Raw genomic sequence first — 14,688 nt, 5'->3', positions numbered from 1 at the left:
TCAGATTCAAGATGGAGATGCTTACAAGCTTATGTATTGCCAGTTTTTTTTTTTTTGCTTCTTTTTTCCCTGTCAGATGCTGTTATTGAATATTTCTTAGAATCTGCCCTGAAAGATCTTTGTGATCGGGCGTGTGTGTGGAACAAAGACAATGGCATCCTGATTATCACAGAAAATGACAATATGCCTCGCTGATGACTCTTCCCATAATCAAAACTTGTTAGCCATTGAGGTTTGTTTGTTTGTTAACATATTACACTGTATGATGACGATAACGTATCACTAAACACATTTGAACTTGTTTTTACGCTCGCCATGGTAGTTACGTAGTAATTTTGTATTCTGTTCGACGTTATTATATACGGTTTGAAGATCATGCACGAAATATTCCCATTTAAAAAAAAATGTGACAAGTTCAGTGATGAAGCCAAAGTTAAAAGATGAAGAGTGTCTAGCGACTATTTCTTTTTTTTTTGGTTTTCACTTTTACTTATTAGTATAAAAATCCACTAGTTGTTCAGTTCTTAGAGAAGCTCTGAAAAGGAATGGTGAACGACTACGTTTCCTCTGTTCTGAAATCACTGCTTCTGCTTCTTCAACTTGTCTTCTTGAACCAGCATCATGCTGGTTCTGCCTCTATCATCAAGTTTCTTCCTGGTTTTGACGGCCCTCTTCCCTTTGAGCTTGAAACCGGGTTTTGTTCTCTCTTCTTCTTGTGTTTAGTTCCGAAATTTGGAGATTTATCCAAGTACAAATTACTGTTTCTTGTGAATGAAGGTACATTGGTGTCGGCGAGGAGGAAGAAGTGCAATTGTTCTACTACTTCATCAAGTCTGAGAGGAACCCTGAAGAAGACCCGCTTCTTATTTGGATAAGTGGACGACCTGTGGCTGCTCTTTCATCTCTGCTCTTCTTTTTCAGAATGGTGAAATCTAAAAAAAATTGATAAATAAACTTATTCCTGTGTGCATCTCTGGTTACTCTTTTATGTTTATATGATGAGCAGGGCCGCTGGCTATGAAACTTGATGTTTACAATGGACCCCTCCCTTCTTTGGTCTCTACTACATACTCATGGACAAAGGTAACACAAAAGTGAGTATGAAGATGATCACAAAAACCGACGAATCAATTAATTCTTGATCATTTTTCATCAGACTTCAAGCATAATATACTTGGATCAGCCTGTTGGAACTGGTTTCTCCTACTCAAGAACTCTTCTTGTTGACAAACCTAGTGATTCAGGAGAGGCCAAACGGATCTATGAGTTTCTTCACAAGGTAAAAAAAAAAAAAACTTGAATGTTTTTTACACCTAAACTAAACAAAAGTGCATAGATTTTTAGAAGCTTCCTTTGTTGTGCAGTGGCTAGGAAGACATGAAGAGTTTTTCTCTAACCCTTTCTATGTCGTAGGAGATTCTTATGCCGGTATGGTTGTTCCAGCTCTCGTTCAAGAAATCTCAAAAGGTATGTAGAGTTTTGTGATATCATCTAACCCTTAAGCCTTTTTTTTCTCAACCAACTATTTTTTTTTTTTTTTGNGAAACACATGCTTAATATATTAAATAGAATGGCCTCAGGCCCAGAGTCAGCCCAATCATGGGTCCAAATACAAAGACGATGCAAGTGATTGTTTTGCTAAGGCGTCAGCCTCAACATTCGAAGAACGATAAAAGTGAGAGAAGGAGATTGCGACGAAAGCAGAGGAGAGTTGCTTGATATCTCTGATGATACCGAAGATTTCCTTAACCTGCATGTCGCAAGTGATAGCTCGAATGAGCGTTTCATTGTCAGAGAAGCATCGGAGCTTTGGAAGCCCTAATTTCTCTGCAGAGGTGAGAGCTGATCGGAGAGCAATAGCTTCCGCAATCAGAGGCGAGTTGATCATATCCTGAGTAGCGTTGCCTCGTTCGATGGAGTTTCCTGTCGAGTCGGTTAGAATCCACGCAAAGCCGGCTCTTTTCGATCTAATATCCCATGCCGCGTCCGATCTACAAGTCACCACCAGGGGATCGTCTGTTGGTAGCTGCATCTGTCTCCGAGATTGAGGTAACGACCTGGCGTTTGAGTTGATCGGTACTTGTGCTGATGCCCATTCCCTTGCTAATCGTAGACCACTTGTTGCTGCTTCTGTAGGTGACAAAGATTTGTTCTCGAAGACAAGTCTATTCCTTGCATTCCAAATTGTCCAGCAGATCCAAGGTAGTATGGCTCCCGTCGCTCCTGTTGGTGGTAGACATACCGTTCCTTTAAAAACCACCATTGCATCTGAGAAACTCTCAATAGTAGCTAGGTGAACCACATTAGCCAGTGGGATCCTCCTCCACACCTCTTGGGCGAATGGGCAATGAAAGAAGGTATGAATGGCAGTTTCCAGCACATTACATCTTTTGCATAAGGCTCCTGATATCAATCCCCTTTGCTGTAGGTTCTCTCCTAAAGGCAGAGCTCGTTGTATGGTAGACCATAGAAAGAGCTTCATTTTTGGTGAACAAGCTGCTGACCAAACATCTTTAACCCAATTAAAGGATCCTTGACATGGGTTTGGACTTGTAGCTGTCTGCAATGATACGGAGAAATATCCTGAGCGAGTAGTATATACTCCTGAGGGAAGTGGTTGCCAGATGAAAGTGTCTTCTGTTTTGGCGATGCTTGGCTGAAGGAGTTGGATCTCCTTCGATAGTTGAGGTAGGAAAGCTTCAATTCTGCTCTGGTTCCATTTCATATCTGTAGTTAGGAAGTCCGAGACTGTGAGATCTATAGCTGCTTCTGGTATAGGTCCAAACGGTTTCACTTGAGTCTCTAGCGAGATCCACACGTCTTTCCAAACCTTTGTAGTCTCTCCGTTTCCAATTGCTCGTCCTAGGTTGCCTATTAGTAAATCCCTTCCATGTAGTATACTTCTCCACCCGTGAGAGCACACTGATGGAACCTTTGCCTCCATGAAAGTTGTAGAGTGACAGTATTTTCCTAAAAGAACCCGTGCTAATAGGCTATCTGGTTTAGTGAGGATCTTCCACGCTTGTTTAGCTAGGAGAGCTTGGTTAAATAACTGTATATCTCTAATCCCCAATCCCCCTCCTGCCTTAGGCCTCGTAATCTTGTCCCAAGAAACCCAAGCAATCTTTCTTTTCCCGTTTGGTTTATCCCACCAAAACCTTGTGAATACTGATTGTATGCGCTTGCAGAGACTAACGGGCAGTTCAAAGCAAGACATGGAGAAGGTGGGGATGGCAGTTAGCACAGCTTGTAGCATAGTTAGCTTCCCTGCCCTAGACAAGAAGCGCGTGGATAGACTGTTAGCTCTTTGCCGGATTCTATCAACCAGAGCTGTGAAGAGGTCCTTCTTCTTTCTACCGAAGTGCTCCGGTAAGCCCAAGTATTTACCTTGTCCTCCTTCCTTAGAGATGCCCAACAGACTTTTGACAATGTTCTTTGTTTCTGCAGATGTCTTTGAAGAGAAGGTAACCGCTGATTTATCCTTGTTGATTTTTTGACCCGAGGCTTGTTCATACTCCCACAAGATCTCCTTCAACTTGTTGCAGCTCGATGGTGAGGAGTAGCAGAAGAACATTGTGTCATCAGCAAAGAGCAAATGGTTCACCCTCGGGCTACCACGTGCCACTCTTATTCCTTGCAAGGTACCATCTCGTCCTGCTTCTTTGCATAATCCCGATAGAACTTGGCCACATAGAATGAACAGATAGGGAGATAGGGGATCTCCCTGTCTAATGCCTCTGTTAGGTTTGACCGCTCCTAGAACTGAATCATTAATCAGATAAGAGTAGGATACCGTAGTCACGCATTGCATTATTAGATTGATCCACTTCTCATGGAATCCTAGTCTCTTAAGTACTTGCGATATGAACCTCCATTCGACTCTGTCATATGCTTTAGACATGTCAGTTTTCACTGCCATCGTACACTTCTTTTGCGCTTGAGAGGTCTTTAGGTACTGTAGCACTTCGTGGGTGATTAGGATGTTGTCTGCTATTGCTCTGCCTGGAATAAATGCTGACTGGTTCTCTGAGATAATGTGTTGTAGAATAGGCTTAAGTCTGAGTGCCAGCAGCTTGGATATAATTTTGAAGTAGACATTGCATAAAGCGATAGGACGGTAATCAGCAACCCTTTTTGCTCCTACTATCTTTGGAATGAGTCTAACGTGTGTAACGTTTTGCGAGGTGCGGAGGTTTTCTGTAGCAAAGAAGGCTTTGATCTCCCTGATCACATCTGATCCCACAACTTCCCAGTTGGCATGAAAGAAGCTCGCCGAGAACCCATCAGGACCCGGGGCTTTGTCCGGGTGAATGGCAAAGGTAGCCTCCTTTATTTCTATATCAGATGGCGCCTTAATTAATGCTTCATTCATTTCATCAGTGACACAGTGTTGAAGCGCTTTTTCTACTGTTTGTAGACCATCATGCTGCTCTGAAGTGAAGATATGGTCGAAATACTTACATATAACACCGGCAATCTGCTCCTCTTCGAACCACGGTATTCCATTCTCATCCTCAATGACTGTGAGTCTATTTTTGGCCTTCCTGGCCTTAGTAGAGGCGTGGAAATAGCCAGTATTAGAATCCCCTAGTGTAAGCCATAGTTGTCTACTTCGTTGCCTCCAATAATCCTCTTCTGCTTTGTAGGCTTTAAGCAGGTTTGTATTTATCTCATGAATGAGATCATCCTGTGGCACCTGATTCGTCATTGCTGCATCTAATTGAGATCGAAGTGCCTCCAGTGCCTTCCGGCTGTTCTCATGAAAGACTCTGCTCCAACTACATATGGCCTTCCTACAGCAGGATAGTTTTGCTTCCACATCGAGGTAAGGAACTGAATCCCAAATTTCCTGAACCAGTTTCCTGACTTCAGGATTATCTTTAAGTCGCCTGTCAAATCTGAAGATCTTTGCACCTTTTTTCCTTCTTGTGTCCAGGAAAGTGAGCAGCGGTCTATGATCAGATCCTTCATATCGGAGGTATTGGCATCGCGACGACGGGAAGGTGTCAAACCATTCACTGTTACTTATAGTTCGATCCAGTCGGCACTGCACAAGGTAGGTACTTCTTTTGCCCCTCCACGATAAATAATTCCCATAATGTTTGACATCAAAGAGTCCGTTGCTTGACAGGAAAGTTCTAAACGAGCAAAAAGATCCTTCTGCTCGCTCAGGGCCTCCTTTCTTTTCACTATTGTCGGTCAACTCGTTGAAGTCTCCAGTCAAGAGCCATGGCTCTCCAGGCGAGGGTTGTAGAGTCGAGAGTTCATTCCAAATTTGAAGCCTTTTGGTATGGTCTGGTTCTCCATAAACGAAGGTGATTTGATATGTCTTTCCTTTGTCTTCTATCACCGTATCAATGAGGTTCTTTGTGCTTGTCCTTACCGTGAGTTTGATATGATTCTTCCAGATAAGGAAGAGACCACCACCTCCCGAGCTAGTAGGGGGAACAGCATGGTAGTTATCGATGGAGAGCCACTGTAATTTGTCAAGGATAATAGCTGTGTCGTTCTTTGTCTCCATAAGGAAGAAGATGTCTGGGGAGTTTCTCCGATGAATCTCCCTCAAACGCTGGACTGTTATGGGGTTCCCCAGCCCACAACAGTTCCAGCTCAGAGCTACTAAGGAGCCGGGGGTGGAGGAGACCGAAAATCCTGCTTTCTCTGAGGGCGAGATGGAGGTTGCTTTGTCGATGGGTTCGGTCCCCTTCTTGAAGGTCCAGCTGTTTCGTTTGTCTGATTTGAAGTAGGCTGCTTCTGTATTCCTGTCTGACCATCTCTCTGTGTTTTGCTTGTAGCAGGAATTAACTGTATTGCTGGAGTTTTCTCCATTGGGTTCCTTCCTCCAATGAGACTGGTTCCCCGACGATCCTCTCCTACTGTCCCAGAGTCTCTTGGAAGACCTCTGTTAACTCGCTTACTTCCACAGCTGGGGGATTGCTGGAGTTGTGAGAGCTTCCTTTTCTTTGAGCTAGCTCCGCGAAGAATATTGGGGGATAGACGCGGTGGGCGAATTCTCACTTGCTTCGGTTTCTGGGAGACTGTCTTATTCTGATAGTTACGTAGTGTTTCCTCGTCATCCGCCACTTCCCCCATTTCTCTTTGTGGTACCTGATCTTCTTCCACCTCTAATACAGGGCTGATTATGATAGACTGGAGGCGTGAAGTGCCCTGTCCTTTAGACATGGGGTTTGGAGGATTTTCCGGTGATGACGGACCAGCATAGTGAGAGGCAAAAACACAGGGAGCCGGTGGTGGTGTAACTTCTGCATCTGACGGCTGCATAGCCTCATTGAAGTCTATTCCAGGGGGGCTCACTGATCTTATTCCACGTTCCCAGGGGGACAAAGGACGTCGTTGGTTTGCAGTAGCTGCTAAGATTGATTCTGCCGCCCTCTCTGTTAGGCCCTCTGCATCGCTTTCAAGGACTCTACGTTGCCTGGCTGCTGCTTCAATTGGGTTCGCGCAACTAAGGTACTGTTTTGTAACGTCCTGAAGCTCCTGTAGAATTTGATCCTTTGTAGGTATCTTTAGGGCGTTCTGTTGTTGGTTGAACCTTTCTCTCTGATCAGGTGGGCCAGTTCGGAGCAACAGAAGGCCTGCTGCTGTTTCCTCTGTTTGGCCTCTGGCATCTCCTGCCATCACCCTCTGTCTTCTGGCTGCTGCTTCTGTGGGATCAGGATAGTTTAGGTAGCGTAGTGTTGCTTCGTTAAGTTCCGAGATGATTGATTCTTCAGTCTGTCTCTTTGGTGTTTCCTCAGCTTCTAAATTGTGTTGGTTCTGCTCTGTAGCGCTTTGAGGATTACCAGCAAGAATTACAGTCTGAGGAGCTAATAGTAAAGGTTGGCCTGCTGGTTTCACTCGCCACTCACTGAGTCCCTTTTGAGGGAACAGGTGTTTCCTTTGTGCTCCCGTCTCTCTCAGTGGTTCTCTTCGTGTCGTGTACGGGGGAGAGTTGTATTCGACTGGTCTAGGTTCCTGTTCCACTTCCTTGCGTCTCCAGTTAGTGGACTCCCCTCGCTTGGTATCTGATGATCTGACCGGTGGCGGAACTCGAGTTTGCTTTGAACCTATTCGTGCTCCAAAGTTGTTTCCATGACGATCCACTCTTTCGTGGAAGGCTGTCGTGTGTTGTTTACTCGAAGGATCTGAGCGGTATCTTTCTGTTGTTTGCTGATCTGCACCTCTGTAGTAGTGGTTAGTTGCCGTGTCTCTGTTACTTATTTGAGTCTCGATGCGTGCAGGTGAAGCTTCCTCGAAAGTAGCTACTTCCTGTTGCCTTTCCATCAGATAACTTGGGCAGTCCTTCTTAAGATGAGTCAGCGATGAGCACCAAGAGCAGTGGTTTTCTAACTTCTCATAGTCAAGGTAGATAATGCTTTCTTCCCCTGAGTCATATTCCATGACAGCTTTTTTGATAAGAGGTTTAAAGCCATCTACTAGAACTCTGACTCGAGCTGTTGTTTTTGTTAACTCATGGTCAACCAGTGTTCCGAGCTCTTTTCCTACGCTGCAGACAACTTCATCCATCCAGAAGTGTAGTGGGAGGCCTTTGATTCGGATCCAGAACGGGATCTGTGACGGGAAGGAGTGTGAGATGACCGGCTCCCACCTCTGGATGATGACCATCCAATAAGAGAAGTGGTATGGCCTATTGTCGAGTACTCTGCGTAAGTCCTCCTCCCTCTCAAATCTGAATTGAAAGTACCCATTTCCCAGGTCTGACCCTGTAACACTCCCTTGTAGGTGCCACTTGCGAGGTAGCGCTGGTAACAGGGCCCAGATCTTCTGTTCCTGAAGGTTAGTGACCCTTCCTATGAGTGTGAGCGCGTTCTCCTTGATGAGTGCTGCGTTGTCTACGCAAGGTGCTTTGATTCTTGTGATGTGAGTATCTTTGTCTCTAGAAGTTATACTCTTCCCTTTTTCTTCTTTTGAAAAACGTCTTGCCATGATTGCTAGGTGAGTTTGTCAAGAGATCGTTGAGGAGATGATTACGGGTGCTGTTGGGGTTTTAGAAGTGATCCTAGTGGTGTGGCTACGAATTTGAAGGTAAAGATCTTGGTGAAGAAGAACTTGGTTCCTTTAGGTCTGTGAAGATGAATGTTGGAGGATGCTACTTCTGGACAAGAAGTAGGGCTTCCCAAAAGGAGCAAAGCAAGGACCGCTGGGTTGTTTCCAAATTCAGTAACCTTCTGAGCTGTCGTTTTCACTTTTTTGGAGACGTTGGAGATGCTGCTTCACTGCCTTGGTAGTCGTGCCTGGGAGAGTCCTGTCGATCCCATTTTTTCAACTGATATACATGTTTATATTTTTTTTCTCAACCAACTATATATAAGAGAAGAAACATGATGATGATACAGGAAATTACCAATGCTGCAAACCTCTAATAAACCTCAAGGTTCATCTGTTTTTGACTTTTGTTTGCTTCTTATATAAGATATATGAAGCTTTAAAAACTGATAATACAGTGACCAACAACAGGGTTATGTGATCGGTAACCCAATAACTGAACCTGAAAATGAACTTAACTACCGCATTCCATTTGCTCATGGAATGGCATTGATCTCTGATTAGCTCTATGGGGTATGCAGCATGTTGAGTCTTGTTCCCATAATGCAAAAAAAATCATCAAACAATTAAATATATTGTTATTTTTATGTATTGTTGCAGTCTCTGAAGATAATATGCCAAGGAAAATATGTAAATGTTGATCCATGTAACATAGAATGCTTGAAACTCGTTGAAGAATATAATAAGGTATACACACACACACTCAATTCTTTTTTTAGTTGAGGATGTGTCTGCCTTGTTAAAGATCTTTATGTGGCTATTTTTATATAGTGTACAGAGAAAATAAACATCTTTAATATATTAGAACCATCGTGCAATTCGGCATCTCCAGATTGCTATGTAAGTAATACATATCTAAAACATCTGTGTGCCGTTTTGAGGAAAATAATGTATATATAAGGTTGATTTTGCAGAGTTATGGATATGTCCTAGCTACCTACTGGGCCAATGACGAAAGCGTACGCAAAGCTCTTCAAACCAAGAAGGTGTAGAAGACAAGTTCATTTAAGAAGTTTTTTTTTTGTTAAGAAACAGTGTCAAGTTTATATGATTGCAGGAGAGTATAGGGGAATGGGTACGATGTAACTGGGATCTTCCTTACACTAGTGACATTATAAGTAGTGTACCTTACCATAAGAATAACAGTATCAATGGCTATCCTTCTCTCATCTTCAGGTCTGAGTTTTGACCTTTTTCTTTGCCCTTACCAACAAGTTTCAAGGCTTTATGTAAACTTTTTTGCGGTTTTTTGGGTGAACAGTGGTGACCATGATATGGAAGTGCCTTTCCTTGCAACTCAAGCTTGGATAAGATCTCTCAACTATTCACTCGTTGATGATTGGAGGCCATGGATGATCGAAGATCAAATCGCTGGGTATATATATGTACACCCATCTTTCTTTACACCTCTTGTTCATTCGTTCTATCAAATGCACTCTTGACTCTTACTTGGCAGATACACAAGGACTTATGCAAATATGATGACATTTGCTACTATCAAAGCAAGTCTTTCCTCTTCTTTTCTAATATTTTCTTGCGGTTTGAACTTACTGGAGTTATGGGGTTTGGTTTATAGGGAGGTGGGCACACATCAGAGTCTAAACCAGAGGAAATCTCCGTCGTGTTTCAAAGATGGATCAATGGCCAACCTCTGTAAAATAGGAGAGTATCCTTTTACGTATAAAAGAGAAGAGACTGTGATTCTCTAGTACACACCTTCTCCATTTATAAAGACTAGGCTTGGCCTTTATGTCACTTTGAACTAAACTGAATAAGCTTCTCTGAGACATCAAATCTTGAAACTGAAAATATCATTGTATACAATTTACCTTTATTTAAAGTCTTACGGTGACAATATATTAAATCATATGATGTTATCCATATCTCCTAAAGAATGAATCTTCCCTTGTTCAAATTTTGTTAGACATTATTGTTTGTTTGCGTAGATAGTGTATGAAGACGACGTATCACTAACTATCTTGAAATTAGAATATGATAACATAAATAATTACTTAAGGCTACAGAAAAAAGAAGAAGAAAAACTTCTTTATATGCTCACGACAAGCGCAAGGACAATTAACAAGTAATATTGTATTCTGTTAATATTATTATATACGACTTGAATATCTGGCACGAAAATTTCCCATAATGTGACAAGTTGAATGAATCCAAACTTGAAATATGAAGAGTGTGTAGGCGACTTTTTTTATGGTTTTTAGCATAAAGATCCAATGAAACTTGTCGTGTCCTTAAAGGCCATTGGCTTGGATAAACGAAAGGCCAATGACTATGTGTCCTCTGTTCCGAAATGGCTGCTTCTGTTTCTTCAACTTGGTACTTTATACATTGAATAGAGTTGTATTTTGGCTAAAAAATTAAACAACTTAGTTGTACCATGTAAAAATATAAATGCATCAGTTGTATCACTTTCTTACATATTCATACTATGCCTATGCCAAACATATTTTGGGATAGTAAAAATATAGTTGGTGTATATTATTCTAAAATAATGTGACTAAATAAGTTTGTGTTTCATAAAAAAAGTGACTAAATAAGTAAACAAATCTAAATGTCAAATTTTTACCAAGTGTACCAGTAATACGAAAGAATGTGAGAAGAATCCCCAGAAAGCAAATAAGCAATGCAAGTTAATGTATTTTGTTGTTATTCAATGGGACCTGATTTAGAAATGATTTTTTATGATTTTGTTGTGATTTTGTAGGATGCTGATGAATCATCATATACACTTGAAGTGATGACAGCAGCTGCCGAGAAGGTTGAGAAAGAATTTGCGGAGACGAAAGCAGTGGAGGAAGTGAATGAAGATGCAGAGACGATTTACTGGAGGATGCAGAGGCCTTGATGAGGCCGAAGAGGTTGACAAAGCCTTCTCATTTAAAGAAATCTCCATTTGTTGAAATGTAATCTATTTATTTCTGATTTAGTGGTGAACTTATGTTTGTCATAGTGTTGTTCAATTTTTTTGAAACTTGACAGGTATTTCGTATAACTGATACAACCATATTAAAATATGGAAAATTTACTCGGATGGGTACAACTAGTACATCTAAACCAAAGAAGGTACCACTATCATTTTTAAAACGTGTTGCACATTTAAAACGTGGTGAAAAACTAAAACGTGATAAGTTTATTAACATGTAGTTGTACCCGTATTTTAGTTGTACAATAGTATACATAGTTATACGGAGTTTTGAGTTGTATAAATTTGTACATAGTTGTATTTTGGTCCAGAATGTGAAATATGTAGTTGTACCAAACAGCAAATAAATATACCTCAGTTGTACTACTTGTGTATATTTACATACTTACATACTTAGAATCACATACAATTAAATCATTAATTTCGTTAAAATATATTTGGTGTATGTTTTTCAAAAATTTAAACAAACATGTAAACAAACATTTAAAGTATAATGTAGATCACAAACAAGTAAACAAACATTTAAAGTATAATGTAGATCATGAAAACTTATGTGATCTTGTAATAATTGCAAAAAGAATTGGTAAAACTTTAAGGGTCCAACTGGTGAACATTTTGAGGAATGGTAGGAACTTTTAGAAAAAAAATTAAAGGAATTATAAGGAAAAAATTGAAGGAATAATTATTCCTCATCTGTTTTGATATGGAATGTATCTGTGCTATGGTTCTTTATAGGAAAATGAACGATGGAGAATTATTAGGTTCCTTAAGTAATGAATGTTCTCTGTAAATGGTAAAATAATTTGGGAATGAGGTGGAATGTGTCGTTCATTTCCTCCACTATAGTCACCAGTTACACCCTAAGTAACTAGGATGAACCATTCTAATGACTTTCCTACTTATCTAGTCTACGGTTATTTTCATATGAATAACCAAATGAAAATTTAAAATATCTTAATTAAAGAAGTTGTACTAGTATTTCATGTCTTGCATATATAAAGTATTTTTACTAGTTGTACTACTATTTTAATATATAGTTATACTAGTTGTACCAGTATTATAACACAAAAACATGACTGTGTGTTATATAGAATTTTTCCACTAGTATCTAAAAGAAACAACACATTGCGAATTTTGTCTATTACAAAGTTTAAAACAACATAAATAACATCCCTAACACATAATAAGTTCCATACACAAAAACAAGTTCCATAACACATAAGTAAGAATCGTTTATAGCTTCCTATTATTGCCACTTCCCTCGTTTTCGTTTCCCTCGTTGTCGTTTCCCTCGTTGCCGCTTCCCTCGCTGCTACTTTCTTCGTAGTCGTTGTCATCGTTGTCGTTTTCATCTTTGCCGTTGCTGTGACCAAGCCACTTTGAGATAACTAGCATTATCAGTTATACTTGTTTTCATGTTACACTAGATATAACATTTATATTAGTAATACCAGTACTAGCAGACCTATTGTATAAGTTACTGATAGTTGTATCAGTTTGACTATTTATATGTTTCGTATGAACAATCAAATAACACTAGTTGTACTAGACTTACTACTTCAACTTTTCTAAAGAGTTATACTAATTAAACAAGTTGTTTATATGATTTATGTTACGGGTTGTACCAGTTATACTTCCACAATTTCATAGCTAATTATATTTATATTATATTTAACTTTAAATTACTCTTATTATCTTCATGTCTTTGTTCAAACATGATTCAACCAAATCTAATTTATGGGAGAAATAGAGAGAGAGACACACACAGAGATAGAAAGAGATGGAAAGAGAGAGACACACACAGAGATAGAAAGAGATGGAAAGAGAGAGAGGATTACCAAAGTTCAACTATGGAGGAAGATATACGAGTTGTTATAGATGGTTATGCTACTCGTCGACTAATCTCTGGCTGAAAAACAAATAAAACAGATAAAGAAAAGTTTGATTGGTGAAGAATTGAAGAGAACAATTGAAGGGAGAAGAGACCGGTTGTTATCGTGAATTGAAGAGGAAATCTGAAGAAGAGAGGGATGGGTCCCATGCAAAGAAAAGAGAAAAAAGTAAATCGTGTGGCTCTTCTTCTTTTTTAATCTAATGGTAGATGTGATCCCTTCATTAATTGCCTTATGGTAATTTCATCTACATTGAGGTCATATAGAATAAACTAGGTTGTAGGAGAATAAAGCTTGAGGGTTATGTGTCATATGAGATTAAGGTTATAAATAAAATGAGAGATGTAAACTAGAAATATAAGGATAAGTATACATATGTTTGATTATCTTCGGATATCCAATCTCTCTTAAATCAATACCTGTTCGGGTATTTTACTATTTTGGTTCAGATTTCGGTACGAGTTTTTTGGATCGGGTTTGAATACAGGTTCGGGTATTGGGTAAAACACACATCCCTATATATATATATGATATATATATAACATGGACTGACCTTTGAGTAAATTAATTATTCATAGATTGTTGATGTAAGCAACTTTGACTATTGTTGTTCTAGCTTGTTTCATTTGCATTTGGCTTTTTTTACTAGAAAAAAGTGAAGAAAACTTTGTGCGGTGAAATAATATTATATACTTAGATTACTTTCAATGCTTTACTCTATTTTTATTCTATAATAGAGTCAGAACTTTTTCTAATAGTGCTCTATTTTAGAGTAAAATAGAGTACTGATGAACAAAAACTAAAAAGTTACTTTATATTTGGAGTAAACCTATTTTTCATTATATTATAGAGTGAGAAATATAGAGCACTTTAATTTAAACTCTATTTTAGAGTGAAAAATAAAGTGGAATCGATGCTTTTAGCTGGTGTAAAAAGTCAACTTAGGGGATAGTTCCGTTAGGAGAGTGTCAGGATGAAGATCTAAAGGTTGTATGTTCGGTCACTTATTATTTCCTAGACATTATTTTCCGAATGATTTATTTATATTTCATCATCACAATCATTCTAGTAAAAAAATGATGGCATGGTTCACTTAAATGATGACATGAGTTATACCTAATTATGACATGGTTTAACACATTTATTACATAAAATCCAGTTAAAGAATTTTCTAGACATTATTTACCAAGTGATTGGCTTACACGTTATCACAACAATCATTTTAGCAAAAAAATAATGACATGGTTCACTTAAATAGTGACATTGATTCTACCTAACTATGATATGGTTTAACACATTTATTATACAAACTTCAGTTAAAAGAGTTCAAATATAAAATATTAAATATATAACTATTACCATAATTAAAAGATTATGTATATAAATGTTACCATAATTAAAATATATAAATAAATAATTTAAATCGGAGATAAAACTAATATTAAACTTACATTTTGAACAAATTAATAAAAACTAAATTTATTTATTAGTTTTATTATTTTATATATTAATGTTTAGAAAGAAATTTTATCCAAATATGATAAAATTATTAGAAAGTATTTCTTTCTTCTATGAAGGTGTTAAAATATCATTTCCAAAGCTCGATTAACTAAACATTTGGTTTTCTATAATAAGAAACTAGAAAAGGTATACTTTTAAAAAGTTAATACAAGATACATTTTCATATTTGAATCTTATTAATAGCTATAATAGTGTACCTTTAACATGATTCAGTAATTAATAGTAAAACTCTAAACAAAAATATATCCACTTCAATGGTTTTTATCC

General features: G+C 38.7%; 1 long non-coding RNA gene and 1 pseudogene across 1 annotated transcript; one reads left to right on the top strand and one right to left on the bottom strand.

Annotated features, from left to right (window-relative positions):
• Positions 1 to 127: 127 nt before the first annotated feature.
• On the top strand, positions 128 to 9,784 carry LOC108827780 (serine carboxypeptidase-like 3; annotated as a pseudogene).
• A 2,338-nt stretch (positions 9,785 to 12,122) lies between these two features.
• LOC108827783 (uncharacterized) lies at positions 12,123 to 13,355 on the bottom strand. Its single transcript, XR_001945719.2, has 2 exons — positions 12,847 to 13,355; positions 12,123 to 12,385 (listed from the first exon to the last, which is right to left on the bottom strand). It is a non-coding gene; the product is annotated as an uncharacterized LOC108827783 (long non-coding RNA).
• Between the last annotated feature and the right edge of the window lie 1,333 nt (positions 13,356 to 14,688).

Source organism: Raphanus sativus, chromosome 9 (genome assembly GCF_000801105.2).
Source record: "Raphanus sativus cultivar WK10039 chromosome 9, ASM80110v3, whole genome shotgun sequence".
NCBI classification, from domain to species: Eukaryota; Viridiplantae; Streptophyta; class Magnoliopsida; order Brassicales; family Brassicaceae; genus Raphanus; species Raphanus sativus.
The sequence above is the reverse complement of the archived record's forward strand: the minus strand, read 5'-3'. Positions and strand labels throughout refer to the sequence as shown.